This window comes from Aedes aegypti, chromosome 2 (assembly GCF_002204515.2).
Source record: "Aedes aegypti strain LVP_AGWG chromosome 2, AaegL5.0 Primary Assembly, whole genome shotgun sequence".
Lineage (NCBI taxonomy): Eukaryota > Metazoa > Arthropoda > Insecta > Diptera > Culicidae > Aedes > Aedes aegypti.
In genome coordinates this window covers 193,218,736-193,234,232 of record NC_035108.1, presented here as the reverse complement: position 1 = coordinate 193,234,232, position 15,497 = coordinate 193,218,736, and the positions used below count along the sequence as shown (strand labels likewise).

The window sequence follows — 15,497 nt, the reverse complement described above, 5'->3', positions numbered from 1 at the left end:
AGGTGTAGCAAAAGAGAGAAGTGGAATTAATAATTCTTAAAATGTATAAGCGTATAAACATCCATTGGAATGAGGTCTTCTACAAATACTTAGTCGTTGCTTTAAATTTTTCACAAACTAGTATTTCGCCCCCTTTCTGGATTATTCGCCCCCCAAATTTAGTTTTACAAATTTTCGCCCCCCTGGGCTTGAAAATCGCCCCCAGGGGGGCGAATTCGCCCACTTTGAGAATCACTGATCTAGACTGACGCGACGAAAATCGCTACGTAATCGCGTCGCTGTGGCTTAGACACGCTCATCAAACTGTGCTACAGCGAAACATCAGCGAAATCGCGTCGATTGTTTGTTGCTTTAGCCGTAAAAAATCGCGTTGATTTGGGGGATCCTTTACAGATAGTGGAATAGAGTGACAGTGGGATAGAGGGACAGACAGATAGTTAGACAGGCATGACAACAATAGACCTTTTCATGAGACAATTAAAATCAGCTGATTCGGAAGCACTTTGACAGTTCTATGGAAATGACAGTTCTCTGTATGCATCGATAAGCCCCGATGCAAACACAGATCTGCCACATGAGAAGGCCTGTGGTTCAAAAGTCATATAATTCATGGAACGCAGTAAAGCAGAATGGAACGTTGTGAAACGAAATGCAGAATCATAACAAAACAGCCAGAGATGTAACTAGGAATACGGCTGTACAATGAAAAAAAGTTCATATTAACCCTTCTACCGACAGCTTCATTTTTTACCGCTAAAACAATATTCAATTCGCGATAACTTTTTTGTTTCTCGATATTTTTGCACCATTTTTTCACAAGATCTCGAAAAACTCTTCTAGTTTTAGAATATGTGTCGATATTGATAATTGGTAATCTGGATCCAAAGATATTCTAAAATTCCTTGGGGGATCGACGCGTAGCCATAACCCACGTAAACTCCTCAGAATGATACGTTATTGCGAGTATGTTTTGAAGAAATGAAGCAATTTGATGTAGCCGTCTTTGAGTAATGAGCATTTATGTTTCTGGTACCACACTGGACAAATAAAGATCTTGAAAACTTTAAAAAACCTGATATCGTAATTTTCAGATTTCTCCAAGAATAATGACCGATTTGTATGATTTTTTCAGAGTAGCTCCTTATTACCTGAAATTGTATAGTACACATTTTATTTTCGTGATAAAATGATCAAAAACAAAATGGCGAACAAAGACATTTTACATGGAGAATGTCGATCCCCAAGGAACATCGGAATATAATCAAAACTGGATCACCAATGATCAATATCGACATGGTTCTGAAACTAAAAAAATTTCTTGAGGTCTTGTGAAAAAATAGTGCAATAATATTGAGAAACAAAAAAGTTATCGCAATTTGAATTTTTTTAGCGGTAAAAAATGAAGCTGCCGGTAGAGGGGTTAAAAATTAACCCCGAAAGCTTGCATGAGATATCGTTCAAATTAGCGGGGGTGTATGTTATATAAGTTTGGGAGTAAATCAATAAAGAAAAACAAAATTCTCAAATCTTCTCTCTATTACTGGTGACGGCCCTCAGTCTATAGCAACACATAAACGTATTTATATTTTCATATGATTTTGAGTTCTTATGAACTTCCAGTCTATTAGTAACAACGAAGTTGACCTAGTAAAAAATATATATTCTTAAAGGATTGTGAAATCAACTCACCTGTAAAATTCTGAATCTGAACTGTTACGGCAAATGAGATGTAATAATTCATTTCATTTCAGTTATTAAATTCTACTGACTGCATAGAGCCGTATTGAATATCTATATCTAATCAAATACCCTTCGTCATACAATTACACAGATAAATTCTCATTCTTTTAACAAAAGTTTTATTTAGTTTTACCAAATTAGAATGATAGTATTTCATAAGCTTCCGGAGTAACAATATATCATCTTGTGCAGTCAGTCTGCCAATTCATGATTGGTAAATTCATGTTTGTGTTTACTCTGATTACATCACACAATTTCCAAAACATTGAAGTTGCTCACACTGTTTTTTTGTAAATTATGTAGCTACTAAGGAGACTAACAGCATACTTGTTAGAAACTTCTCTGCAAAGTTTCTAACAAGCTCACAGTGCAATGGAATTCCTGGAAGTTAAAATGTTATGTAAGATGTCCTTGAAACTTTATCAGAGAATTATCATTCCCATAATTTCCGTTCGGTACTCTATGTAGCCTTTTATCTGGTTCAGTATATGAGCATATAGCTTGAGCTTGAGCTTGAATAGCCGCCCGTGGTTACTACTCCAGTATCGCCTTACAAAAATGTAGTAAAATTGAGCAATAATTCAAAACACATTTATTTGAGAAAATCGAAAAATATTATCACCAAAGTTTCTTTAAATACACTTTAAGATATGCTTATTCAAGTAGTGGGAGAAGTTTTTGATTTTATTTGCGCCATTTTGAAATGTTACGCTTGGAAAAATGGATGAAAAACAACAAAAACGCTTATATGTTTCCTTATGAAAATTTTAGAGGTATGACGTCTTCAGAGAAAATGTGTATTTTGCTTATATCTAAAACTCTTCACGTCATAGTAGGCCTGAAAAAATGATATTTTCGTTAGTATAGGGCTCTGCACTGTTTTGATTTTGTATTGGATTTTGACTTTTACTGGCCTTGTTGTTTACACATTTTGTGGAGGAGTAAAAGAGAGAGAAAGATTTTTGTGCAGAGGCCTATTGGGGAAAACCGATTTTTGATCATAAAGTTCTAAAGTGACCTATAGCTCTCAAACTATTAGATATTAGATTTTTATTAGATATTAAGTTTTCATATTTTCTATAATTTTCAATATTGTATAACATTTTGTTGCGCTATCTTTTGAAATAAATTAGTTGGAGAGCGAATTTCAATAGCAATGAAATTTGGCGCTTAGGACACTTTTTCATATAACGCACCTTGACCAGACACACAAATGTTCAGAAGACACCAAAACCCTATCTCTTATATTTCCCAAGTTATTAATTAATTCCACTTAATTTCGTTCCGTGAACCAATGTGCAATGGCGCCTGCCACGTCAGAATGCAGACCAATGAGGAGAAGGGGGAAGAATTGATGATGCATTATACTGGCTCCCACGGTAGACCGTATATACCACTGCGTCTACGCCAGTTTATGCGGGAAGAGGTGTTAAGGGGTGGTAATTGCATGGCAGAGAGGCTTGCTGCCTATGTAAGGCAAAATGGTTCAAAATGCCACTTTAAGGATGTGTGTCGTTTTCCCCTTATGAAGTCTACATTTAACACCATTCAAAATCCTAACAGTAACTTTACAATATTTGCTAGCTAATATTGAGGATTCTGCCCTCTAATAGACTCACACCTAAATATTTTGTCACACCAAAATATTCTCCCACCATGTTTGCCATATATTGGATGCTAACAAAACCAACAAGTAACGCACATGTAACACATTATGTTGGATTGTACATTGAATGCAAGGTGCGTGCTTCTATGAGAGTGCCATATAAACTGACGTGTGAGTATTTATTTGTCCACGTTTAAAATGTGCACGACAATCTATACCTCAACAAAACGAACAATAATTGAAAACATTTCTCAAATTTTAGTTTTTTACCGGTCTTAAATCGTGTAGAAAAGTTGGTTGAAAAATGGGGGTGGTTCAAAATGACCGAATGTGTGGGGTAGAATGCCATTTAGTATGGATAACTAGGAGTAAGCAACCATGTTTCCCCATGAGTTTGATCTGTGGTATGGAAACGCTTATTCGTTAATAAAATCATCGAAAAACCTTAATATTTAGGCGAAACAGTGAAAAAATTTGAATTTCACCGGGAATTTAAGGGAAAATCTATGAGTTTATGTTCAAAGGTTGTAGCAGCAACTCTTGGGTAAACATATTTTAACATCGTTTGACAAAGAATACAAATGGAAACTCTGTAGGAATGATTTATTGAGGTGAGCCATTTTACCCCAACAGTGTGTATTGGACCATGTTCCCCTAACAGACGCAAGGAAAGGCATGTTTTAATGATGGAAGCGTAGGGAAACGGTTTTTAAGTCCGTCTCTGGTTTTAGCAAATGCTTTGAACGAATAGATCATCTGTGATAGATTAAGAGTTAAAAGATAGAAACAAGTGAAAGATACAATTACAAAGTACGATGGAAGGGACGGACCTGGGATTGAATTCATGAGCTTCTGCTTATGAAGCAGAAGCGGTAGCCATTAGACCACTAACCCCGTAATCTTCTGGTTCAGTTACAAGAAGTAGAATGGCAGAAGTCTGTACTGCGTACAAGCACTATCTTGTGTAGGGTGCTAAAAATCACAACCCAGACAACCAGAAGTCGCATAACAGTTTATGAACGATGTAGTTTATTCATACAAATTGCTTCACACCTGCACTAAACTGCGAATGCAATGTTTGATTGATAAGTTTTCTCGCATAAAACTCTATTTTATTAGTTTATATGTACATTTCGTTTCGTCCCACATACTCGTACGAAGTAAATCGGATCAATCCGTAGCAGCTGTCAAATAAATTTTGTTATCAAAAATTAAGTCGCATGAGAGTCCAGATCAGTTCACAATGAAAGCTACACACTCGCATTACATGCTATTTTTCATTATATTGCTGTGTGCGTTTGAAATGCAAATATAAAATGCGGGAACACCAAATGTGGTAAGATTTTCAACAAGGGATGCGAAGTCTAAATTTGATTTTCTTTGCTAGGTTGGCGGTGATATGCATCATGGTTGCTAAGTATCCTTTGGTTACTTTGTGTTACCGCATTTGAAGCTCAGTTAGACTGGATTTGCACGTCAAATGCAAACAGCAATATGAAATATTGAAATATGCACATATAGCGACTCCCCTTTCGTACGTATAAGGCCTTTTCACAATATCTTATATGTGAAACTTTGCACATCGCGTAGTGCAAAAGGTGATATCATTATACGTATATTTTGGTTGTCTGGGAAATCCCAAATGTACAAAATATTCAATTGGTGAAGTGAGCTTTAAGTTAGTAATTGTGGACGTGCTCATGAGAACTCTAAGCTGAGAAGGAGGCTCTAACGTAACCACCAGGTGGAAAAAGTACTTTGAGATATTTTTGAAAGGAAATATCGGTAGTGGATCTGTAAGCAGAATTTGAATCGGTAATGAAGGACAGGCTGTCAAATCTGCAACGCTTGATAAGATAAAGGAAGCAATTGAAGGACAGAAGAACAAAAAAGGCTACCGAGAATGTCGAGCTCCTCAAACATGGAAGCACAGACAAACATACGTCACACTCTCATCGATGTTCATAGACGACCTTTTTAACGGTCGGTTCAAATAAACACTTACGATCTAAATAAAGGTTATAGAGATGTCTTCCTTTGGAATTTAAGTAAAGCCATTGGTCCCGAGATTAATTAGCATAGAGCTAAACATGTCGTTAACCTTTGTTACCGACCTCCGACATGGCATTTTCAAATAGCTGCCATTTCGTCAATTTCCACAATGCCGTATTCGAAACAATACCGGAAATATTTCGGGGTGTCAAATTTAGGAAATATGTTTTGTTTATTGCAATTACAACACCGAAGTTTTTATGTAAAACGTAAGATAATGATCGATTGTCATCATTTGAACATAATTTTAATTAGTGAACCGTTCCGGAACACCGTAGTCGATTGTATCCGGGTCCCTTTGGGGACATTTCCGTTTCATGTCCAAAACATACCGTACGACGTCTTAATCTTCTTTAATTCGGGAGAACATTTCAGTAAAGGAAGGAAAAAAATTGTACGAATAGATGTGGCTATTACGCAGTGTTATCCGCGGTCCATATCAATCGCCATAATCGACCACCACCATTAAATTCAAAGTACAAATTACTAGACAGCAATGAATGACAAATATAATTACGTTTTTGAATCCACGCGTTCCGAATTTTATCCACCGCGCGTCCAATTCCCCCGGCCTGAAATTATTAATAATCTGCTGCGCTGCGGTTATGCTACTGCTCCATTCACTTGGCCATATTTAGTAGCACCGGAGGGGTGACACACAGAATTAGAAAATTAGCACATCACTACCAGCAGGCACATATCTCGCTTTCGGGCGCTCATACATTCAGCAGCTCGGAGTGTAATCAAAAAAACGCAAACAGCACTCGATTTAGTGTGAAATGCACATGCAGTTGCAGCATTTGGTTATTAGCGGTGAGCTGGTTGGCATCCGTTGAAGCGTCATCAATAACAGCATCCAGAATTAATTAGGTACGGCTGCAGCAGCACGGTTGTCAGTTGAACAGACACGTGCTGAATGATCCAATCAACGTAGAATAACGTACACAATTCCACACCTATTGGGCAGGTAATATCGCAGGCAGGACGACGCAATTCTACTTCGCTTATCACTTAATCCTCTTTGGTTTCGGTCAGCAGCAGATCAACCGATTAGCCTAATGGCACTCGTCACCTTCGTAGACACGCACGAGGACGCGATGTTCGTTTCGCGGATAAGGATGACGAACGCGAACCAACCACCCTCTCCGGAAGTAGGTGTGTTAAGATAGTAGCCTACCTTTCAGGCGCGCGCGTTCGTTAGCGGAACCACCCCCGTAAAACACCTTCCTACTGAACTCGTTCGTTTCGTTCGTTATTGCTATAGAATACACGTGTGGTCACCTTTTCTGGTTTCGCGCGCGGCTTCGACCTTTCTGGTCCTTTGCCCGAGTAGTCCCTAAATAGACACTGAGAACGACTGATATCTCAAAAAAAAAAAAAAAAAAAAAACGCGGGGGCGATTCGTATTACCGACCGACTGACTGACCGATCAATTTGACTCTTCGCAACCGTCCGGACGCGTTGGTTTGTGACTAATCCCTTTATGCTTGGTGGAGCTCTCCGGTGCCAGCTCTAGTTTAGGTCTCGGATGTGTCTGTTTGGCTGCGATTCCGACCGAGCTTGGAGTGGCACCAAGTGTTACCCACCACCGGCAGCAACAACATCATCATCAGTAGCAGCAGTGGCATGTCTCGTCGTGGCTATCTGATTCTCTCCGACGAGTTCGGATTCTCTCAGTCGTGGTTCTCTCACATGTGCTTCCACTACTGCAGTCTCTGATGTTTGCGAAATGCAACCACGGTGCTTCATTTATCGTTATAATGAGAAGCCATCAAAACTTTAAGCGACAGATTGTTTATATGGTGAATCTATTTTTTTAATCTAAAGGTGCAATCGTCAAAATCGTTAATTTTTAGTATACTAACGTTGTATGTCAATATCGAAAATCATCTGTGATAGCTTTTAATGATATCTTCTTCTTATTCTTTTCCTTCTTGGCATTAAATTCCTCACTGGGGCAGAGCCTGCATATCAGCTTATTGTTCTTATGAGCACTTCCACAGTTGAGCTGAGAGCTTTCTTCGCCAAAGTTGCCATTTTCTCATTTGTATATCGTGTGGCGAGTACGAAGTCTCTATGCCCAGGGAAGTCAAGGAAATTTCCATTACGAAAAGATCCTGGACCGACCGGGAATCGAACCCAGACACCTTCAGCATGGCTTTGCTTTATAGCCGCGGACTCTAACCACTCGGCTAAGGAAGGCTCCTTATCAAAAAATAAAACTGATCTAGATCAGATTTAACTTGTCTAGATCAAATCCGAAGAAGTCAAGTTGTACAAACTATTCCAAAATATTTTGCATATCCAGAGTACTTGAGGTTTTAGCCATTGAAAACAGCGATCTGGTGAAAGTGTGTGGGGGATGTGGCGAGGTTTTGTAGCACAAATTGTCTGAAACTTTGCAATAAAAATAACTTCAATACAACGAATATTCTGGCTAAATATGAGCTCTGTAGCATTAAAAAAAAAAACCCTGCCGAAGTGAATCAAAAGTTCTGGATCCGGATTAGGGAGCTAAATCTACGATTTCCCATAACTGGCTAAGATTGTTGAATATTTATAATACAAACAATTCAGACACTTTTTTTATGATTTATTGTATTTGCTGCTAACCAGCCAAGTGGAGCTTTAACATACGGATGGACAAAAGGATGCGGCTTATTTTTTAAAAGTTCTCAAAACCAAAAATTTGTGTGCTCTTATGAATTCAAAACAAGTTAAAAGAGAAACTTCAAAGTTTGAGCTAAAATATTAAGATTTAGCAAGCGCCTTGAAATTTTCAAGTTATAAAAAATGGTCTTCAGTGAAGTCAGCATAACTACATAATTTTTTTAGGCAATTTTGAAATTTTTAGCACCGGTATCTTCAAAATCAAATTTTTGAATTTGAGAACTTTTGAAACATAAGCCTTACCCTAAAGAGGACCACGTGATTGGGTTGAAATCGGATTTCAGATCGATTCTTACCGATGAGCTCGATTGTTACCGAGGAGACGTGTAGCTTTTTCGTTTGGTTTGCTCTAAATTGTCGAATTGAGCTCATCCTTTTATAAACCCTACCCTACTAACACAATCTACCTATCCTGTGACGTCTATGAAGATAGTTTGGGTCCCCTGTATCTTCTTAAGTAGACGTTGAACTAACATTCCTTCCCTTTCCCTAGCGATCGCTAGGACGTGGCCAGGTGTACAATGTGATGCTTGTTTTGTGTGTTTCGAGAAGATTTTAGAGAAAGACGTTCATCCCAAAGGTTTTTTTTTGTGACACTACATATGTATAGATATCTTAAAACCAATAGAGTTGAGCATTGTACAGTCGTTAATGCTGTGCTATGCTATGCTAATAATCAAGTTTATAAAATCATGTCTTATTTTAAATATTCAAAGATATTTCAATTTGAAAATTTTATCCATTGCTTCGAAACCCGTGGTATTCGATTGCTTCTCCGTAATGTCAGGTGGTGGAGAAACAATATATGAACTCGATTTGATTCGATAATGACGAACAAGAATCAGTTCTCAAGATTGAGTTAAGAATCTTGAGGCATATTGATTTCAAAAATGTGATACTCATCGATGGTACCTGGAGATACTATTCATCCTCATCAGGTATGCTTGTCATTGCTTATGTCTTATCTTGTAACTTTACAGAAAACAACAGCCTGCTATTTGATCGCATAGGGCAAATGTACCATTAGTGGTGCACCTAAGCGAAAACTGCTAAAACATGGTGATAAAATCATGAATTATATGATTTTAGCGTATCAATCGCTAGATCTCAAATCCTTCTATCATTCAAATGTATAAAAATCACGATTCATTTGAAATTTCCCTGCAAAAAGCCTTGCACCAACAATAGGAACACTGTTCCTTTAGTGGAGGTATGTTTTAAGAATGGTTCCTTTAGTGGCGCAAACCATTGATTTCTTATGGGACCCGCCACTATGGGTACTGATGCACCACTATAGGTGCAAAGGAGCAAAAAATTTAAGCAAAATAATTGTTTAAAATAGGTTTATGGTTAAATTTCATGAATATTTTTCGATAACTTGTATCATTATCACATCGTACATCATAGAAAAATATCACATAGCCATAAAAAAGTGCGAAACATGTCAAAACACACTACCTCCACTATTGGAGCTACCTCCACTAAGGGAGCGTTTGCCCTATTGAAATATATGGGTTTTCAATTTCGATATTTCCCTATCTCGATGTGATTTTCGTTCCCAATTTTCTCTCCGTATGTGGATATGCCCATTATCAAAGGTTACTAGACTAGATTCTAGAGATTCAAAACAATTTGCGAAGACGAAATGACATCTGTTTGTTTTTAATTTACCTGGTAAAGGAGTGATCTTCAATCTAGTATTCGTTAAAAATGTGTTCTTTGTCTCGATCTCTCCTTATCTCGATGGTCCCTTCGATATCGAGATGTGGAGAGGCGACTGTATTAGCATCCAAAGTTTCAAAAATTTGCTGTTGGTGACCCTTTTTTACAATACACCTACCCGCAATGATTCTTATATTGTTTTAGTAGAACTCAATAAAATTTGATTTCCAAAGCTGCAGATAAATTAAAAATTTGTTCAAGTTGCGTGAAGTTATAGTGTTTCAAATTTAGAGTATATATGACCCAAAGGCACAGACAACGTACTATTTTAATGAAAATTACTCTAGGATACTATTTTTCAGGATAATTGAAAACCAAAAAATCATGCGCAAATCAAAAACTCTCGGAATTGAAGCGTTTCCACACGTTTCCATTGTGAAAAATTTGACTCTCGGAAACGCCCCAAAGTGTGAAAAATTTGACAAACTGGTTCACCAACAAAATAGTCATTCGAAATGCTCTGGGGTCATCTTGATCTCAAACACAGACAAAGGGTTAGACAAACTTCAAGAGTTGTCAGGTAGTAATGCATGAACACATCATTTTTTTTATTGCGTTATAGATGTTTTCGTAGTATTTCAACGATAGAACTGCCTCAGTAGGGCAACCAGAATTTGATTCCATATGCGAGTAACTTGATGAATACGACAAGTGGTACTCAAAATACGCGTATCTGTGAAAATATAAAGCATTTGAGCTGATAAATAAACAAATGATTCTGGTAAGTCTTTACTAGGTTAAACTAGCATGATAACAAATACAACGTTAATGTATTACAAACAACGATTTTGACGGATACGCCTTCCTTAGACAAGTGGTTAGAGTCCGCGGCTTCAAAGCAAAGCCATGCGGAAGGTGTCTGGGTTCGATTCCCAATCGGCCCAGGATCTCTTCGTAATGGAAATTAATTTTAACGGCTATTCGGCCTCAATGGAAGTTGATCCTCAATATCAGCTTCTATACTCGAATAGCCTAGATAGTCGTGTAGTGTCGGTAGCTGATTGCAACAAGGCTAGAAATAACACTACAGATTGCATGTTGCGGTGGTATAAGTCCATCATACAGGTGACCCCTAAGTCATGCCCAGACAACCAGAACTCGCATGAAAGTTCACGTTACAACTCGTTTATTCGTACTGATTACATCAAACCCGCAAAACACTGTGGGTAAATTCGTAAGATTGATGAGTTTCCTCGCATAAAACGCTTCTTTTCTGAGTTTATTTGTACATTTTGTTTCGTCCCGTACACTCGTACAAAGTAAGTGGAATCAATCCGTAGAAGCTGTCAAATCAACATTTGTTATCATAAGTTAAGTCGCATAAAATCACAGGTTAGTTCGGTGGAATATTTATACACTCGCATTGTATGTTATTATTCATCACATTATATATGCACGCATATCGCCTCCACTTTTGTACGTAGAAAGCCTTTTCGCGACATCTTATATGTGAAATTTTGCACATACAAAGCCTCCAGGTGATTTCTTTATACGTACATTTTGGTTGTCTGGGTGGTGTCATGCGGCTAAAAGCATACCGGGCCTAGGAGTTAATGGTTAGGGGTGTCAAAAGAAACCTATCCGTGAACGGTGCCTGTGGAGTACCGGGGCACTCTCCACAGTATCATAACCTTACTGTGCTACTCGGAGCAATGGCGCAGTTGACTTGAGGACTGGAGACGGGTATGTGAAAACATCAACAACGCTCCTGCAGCTACAAAGCTGCACAAAGTCCTTTAAGGTGAAGATGAAGCGAAGCCATAGTTCAAATTTTCAAGAGCACGGATCTGGAGAACCAAACATCCGTTTGAGCTGAAAACCTAATCGATTGGTCACCACCAGCTAGTGACCAATCGATTAAGTTTTCAGCTTAAACGGATGCTTGGTTCTCCAGATCCGTGCTCATGAAAAATTTAACTTTGACTTCGATTCATCTTCACCTTAAAAAGACCATTCACATGGTCTAGGCAGCCTTAAAAAAGAAGACGGCAGTTATACTGTTGATTCTTCTGAAAAACTGGAAGTAATGATGAGAACTCATTTCCCTGAATAGATCCCATATTTGGATGAAAAACAGGTCTCAAATGAGGCAAGACATGTATGGTCGATAAATGGCTATCAAAAAGCTTGTGAAACCTTCACGCCTTCGAGGGTCGAATGGGCATTGAGTTCTTTTCAGCCTTTCAAATCTGCCGGTAAAGATGACATTTTCCAAGGTTTACTGCAACAAGGAAAAGAGACGCTTTGTCCGCTCTTAACCGAAATATTCAAAGCAAGTGTCACGCTTTCATATATTCGAAAAACGTGGCAGAAGGTTCGAGTTGTTTTCATTCCAAAAGCTGGAAGAAAGGATAAAACAACTCCCAAAGCCTTTTAACCTATAAACCTTTCCTCTGTTCTTTTAAAGACAATGGAAAAAATAATTGATGATTTCATCAAGTCAACAAGTTTAAAAGAAATGCCTCTTTGTAAATACCAAGTTGCGTATCAATCAAGTAAATCTACCATAACGGCGCTGCAGTCGCTGGTAAATAAAATCAAGAAATCTCTTGAAGCCAAAGAAATAGCCATGATTGCTTTCCTCGATATTGAAGGAGTATTCGATAATGCATCCTATAGCTCTATGAGTTCAGCCATGGAAGCAAGGGGCTTGGATAAAAGTATTATCGAATGGGTTATGATTATGCACAAGGATCGGACGGACAATGTCTGCTTATCTAGGAAGTGCACAAATATCTATAAGATCTACGAAGGGATGTCCTCAAGGAGCAATGTTATCGCCCTTACTGTGGTCTTTTGTAGTAGACGAACTCCTTAGAAATTTAAAAGATCAAGGTTTTGGGATAATTGGATAGGCCAATGATGTGGCCATCTTGGTTCGTGGAAAGGTTGATAACACGATTTCTGATCGGTTGCAAACTGCGTTAAACATTACTCTCAAATGGTGTAGGAAAAACCCCTCTCAAAAAGAAAAAGGTAAAGCTTCCACAGTCTTCTTTGAATGGAGTTCAAATTCAATTTTCGGAAGAAGTTAAACACCTTGGGGTTACTTTGGATAAGAAATTGAACTGGAACTTTCATCTGAGCAAGGTCATAAGTAAGGGTACTAATGCCCTATGGGTCTGCAATAAAGCCCTATGAAACACTTGGGGACTGCGACCTAATATGGTAAACTGTATTTATTCAGCAATAGTCCGACCAAAAATCACTTATGCTTCACTGATATGGTGGCCCAATTGTCTTAAGACAAATGAGGTAACCGCTCAGAAGAAGCTGGCTAAGTTGCAAAGACTTGCTTGTATATCAATGACAGGGGCAATGAAAAGTACACCATCGGTTGTCTTAGATGCCCTTCTTAATACACTGCCTTTGCATCAATTCATTAAACTGCAAGCTGCAAAAACTGCCTTGCAGTTTATTCGTTATAATAAAATACTAGATGGTGATTTGATTGGTCACATGAAGATCATCAAGGAATTCAATTTGAATTCAGATATTAAAACAATAGAAGATTGGATGACAACGAAGACAAACTATGATGTTTTCTTCAAAGTTGTTAACGTTCAACGCTCCGTAATTTGGTTTCGATAATCAGTGACTGATATGTTGTTGTATTGGTATGTCTGAAGAAAATCAGTGTAAGTGTGTATGTGAAAGAGGAGTATTAAAGCCTGTCCACGATAAATTTCGGACACGGATGGCGGGTGTACCACAGAAAGTTCGAGAATTTTACAGAAAGAAGGATTAACATCCTTGTCAACTGTTAATTTTGTAGATATAACTCTTTTATTCTGAAATAAACAATTGTTTTTGTTGAATTATGAGTAACTTTTTTTTGCTGCCATTATTTGGGTGTCCGAAATTTAACGTGGACAGGCTTTAAAATCACGTGCTTTACTTTTCGCATAACGGGGACCGCTTGGAAAGTATTGAAATTACAAATTCATTATGTTATTCGTTTTTCGCAATTAAAAAAATATTTCTGGCTCTGCTTTCCAAATGACAGATTTTTCTTTCGCCAAATTTTATTTTGTTGAAAATTTGACAAATTGTGCATTATAATTATGCTATCTCACTAACTAAACAATTGGCTTGTTTAGAGGTATCCTGTTTTCAACATATTCTGATTCTACGTTAAAAACTGAGCCAGAACCCAAAGTTTCATAATGTTTAGTGCCTTGGAACTATTTTTAAAACACGTTTGAATTTAGTATGGAAATTGCGTTTGAATCACCCTTCGGCAAAATTTACTTCGGGACGAGCTGTCATTGTGTAAAATGAAATGTCATTCAGTCAACGAAATGAAATCTGTTTTTATCATTAACTATATCAAAATTAAGATGTTGAAGCGCAATAAAATCGTGTTACATTTATAAAAATGTGCTCTTTCGATCAAGCTACAAAAAACTGTAAATTTTTCATCACTAAACAACCCAATTGAAAACAAAGCTCACTCATGATAAAATTAAAGCTAGATGCCTTTACCCATACAAAATAAAATGATATTTAGTATTTTAGTATCAATTGTGAACATAGGCAAAGCCGATAATTCTCTAGCATAAAAGGGTGGTTATAAAATCTTATGAAATCGATAACGATTAGACGATCTCTTGCAGTGGTAAAAAAAAAATCGTAATGCAGTAGTAAAAAAAAAATATTGGATTCTATATTCTGCAAGTGTCTATTTTTGGTCAACTCAATTAATATGCTGATAATTATTGAACTTTCCAGACAAGGAAGATGTACAGTTATTTGATTCCCCTGTCTCTTCCGCCTTTGCTTAGTTATTCGGCTTAATTTTAGAATCCTCCCCGATAGATTCAAACAGGATCACATCCACATAATTTCAAACACTACGCGTGGATTTATTCACTTTGATTCTGTGACATTCTGAAGTATCTATTTCATAACATTATTTTGCTCATTAGAAAAAGTCATGCTCAATCTTACAAAAAGTTTTTTTACAAACGGTGGGAGAAAATGGGGAGGCATCAGGATAACAGCTGACGAGCAAGGATGCCAGCTGGTAGGATGATGATCATTTGTAATTAATGAACTTAGCAGTAAACCATAATAAACGCAAGATTTCTTCCTGCCAATTCAATTGAAAAGATCATCATATATACACTAATGATTAGCAAACTAAACCATGTTATAATTTTATAGTTTTCTATAACTTTGTGAAATGGAATCTCGGCTTTTCTAGCAAAAATAAGTAAATTATGTTGGCAACCATCGATTGATGATGTTACCCCGATTTGTTTGCTCCATGGTGTGTGTACGGTCAACTGTGCGGGTTTTATTGCGACGCATTTCGGAGTTGGAATGCGATAGTTTTTCCTGGCAATTTCTACTTGATGCGTAGGTCTCGTAGTGAGTTGCGATATTTGTTGCTTGAGCAATATCAACATCAAGTTCGCCCCAGAGTTTCGTGTTTCAAAAAGTAGTTTACGAAGTTGAAAGAGTTAAGAAGTGAGAAATGTTAGTGTAGTTTGGAAGAAATATATATCTTGCAGGAGCTGAACAGTTTTTCAAGACGTGAAAAGTTTGAAAAAGGTGAAAAATTCCGATTGAAGAATTCGACTAGCCGGTTTTTGTGCATGTAGCTGTTGAAGCAAGTACGTATGGTCATGGTGTTAGTGAAGACTATCAATGATAGCGTGGACTGAAAATAAGCAGATTTCAGTGATATAAAGCAGTTCTATGC

General features: G+C 37.5%; 1 protein-coding gene across 2 annotated transcripts in view; it reads right to left on the bottom strand.

Moving 5' to 3' along the window:
* The window catches only part of LOC5573016 (four and a half LIM domains protein 2), a 245,164-nt gene that overhangs the window by 188,072 nt on the left and 41,595 nt on the right, over positions 1–15,497 (bottom strand). Inside the window, exon 1 of one of the 2 annotated variants that reach the window (XM_021843545.1) lies at positions 5,916–6,933. The exons of the other annotated variant lie outside the window; for it this stretch is intronic. The gene's annotated coding sequence lies outside the window, so the exon portion shown is untranslated. Of the gene's footprint in view, positions 1–5,915; positions 6,934–15,497 lie in introns of those variants that run through there. 2 annotated transcript variants of the gene reach the window in all.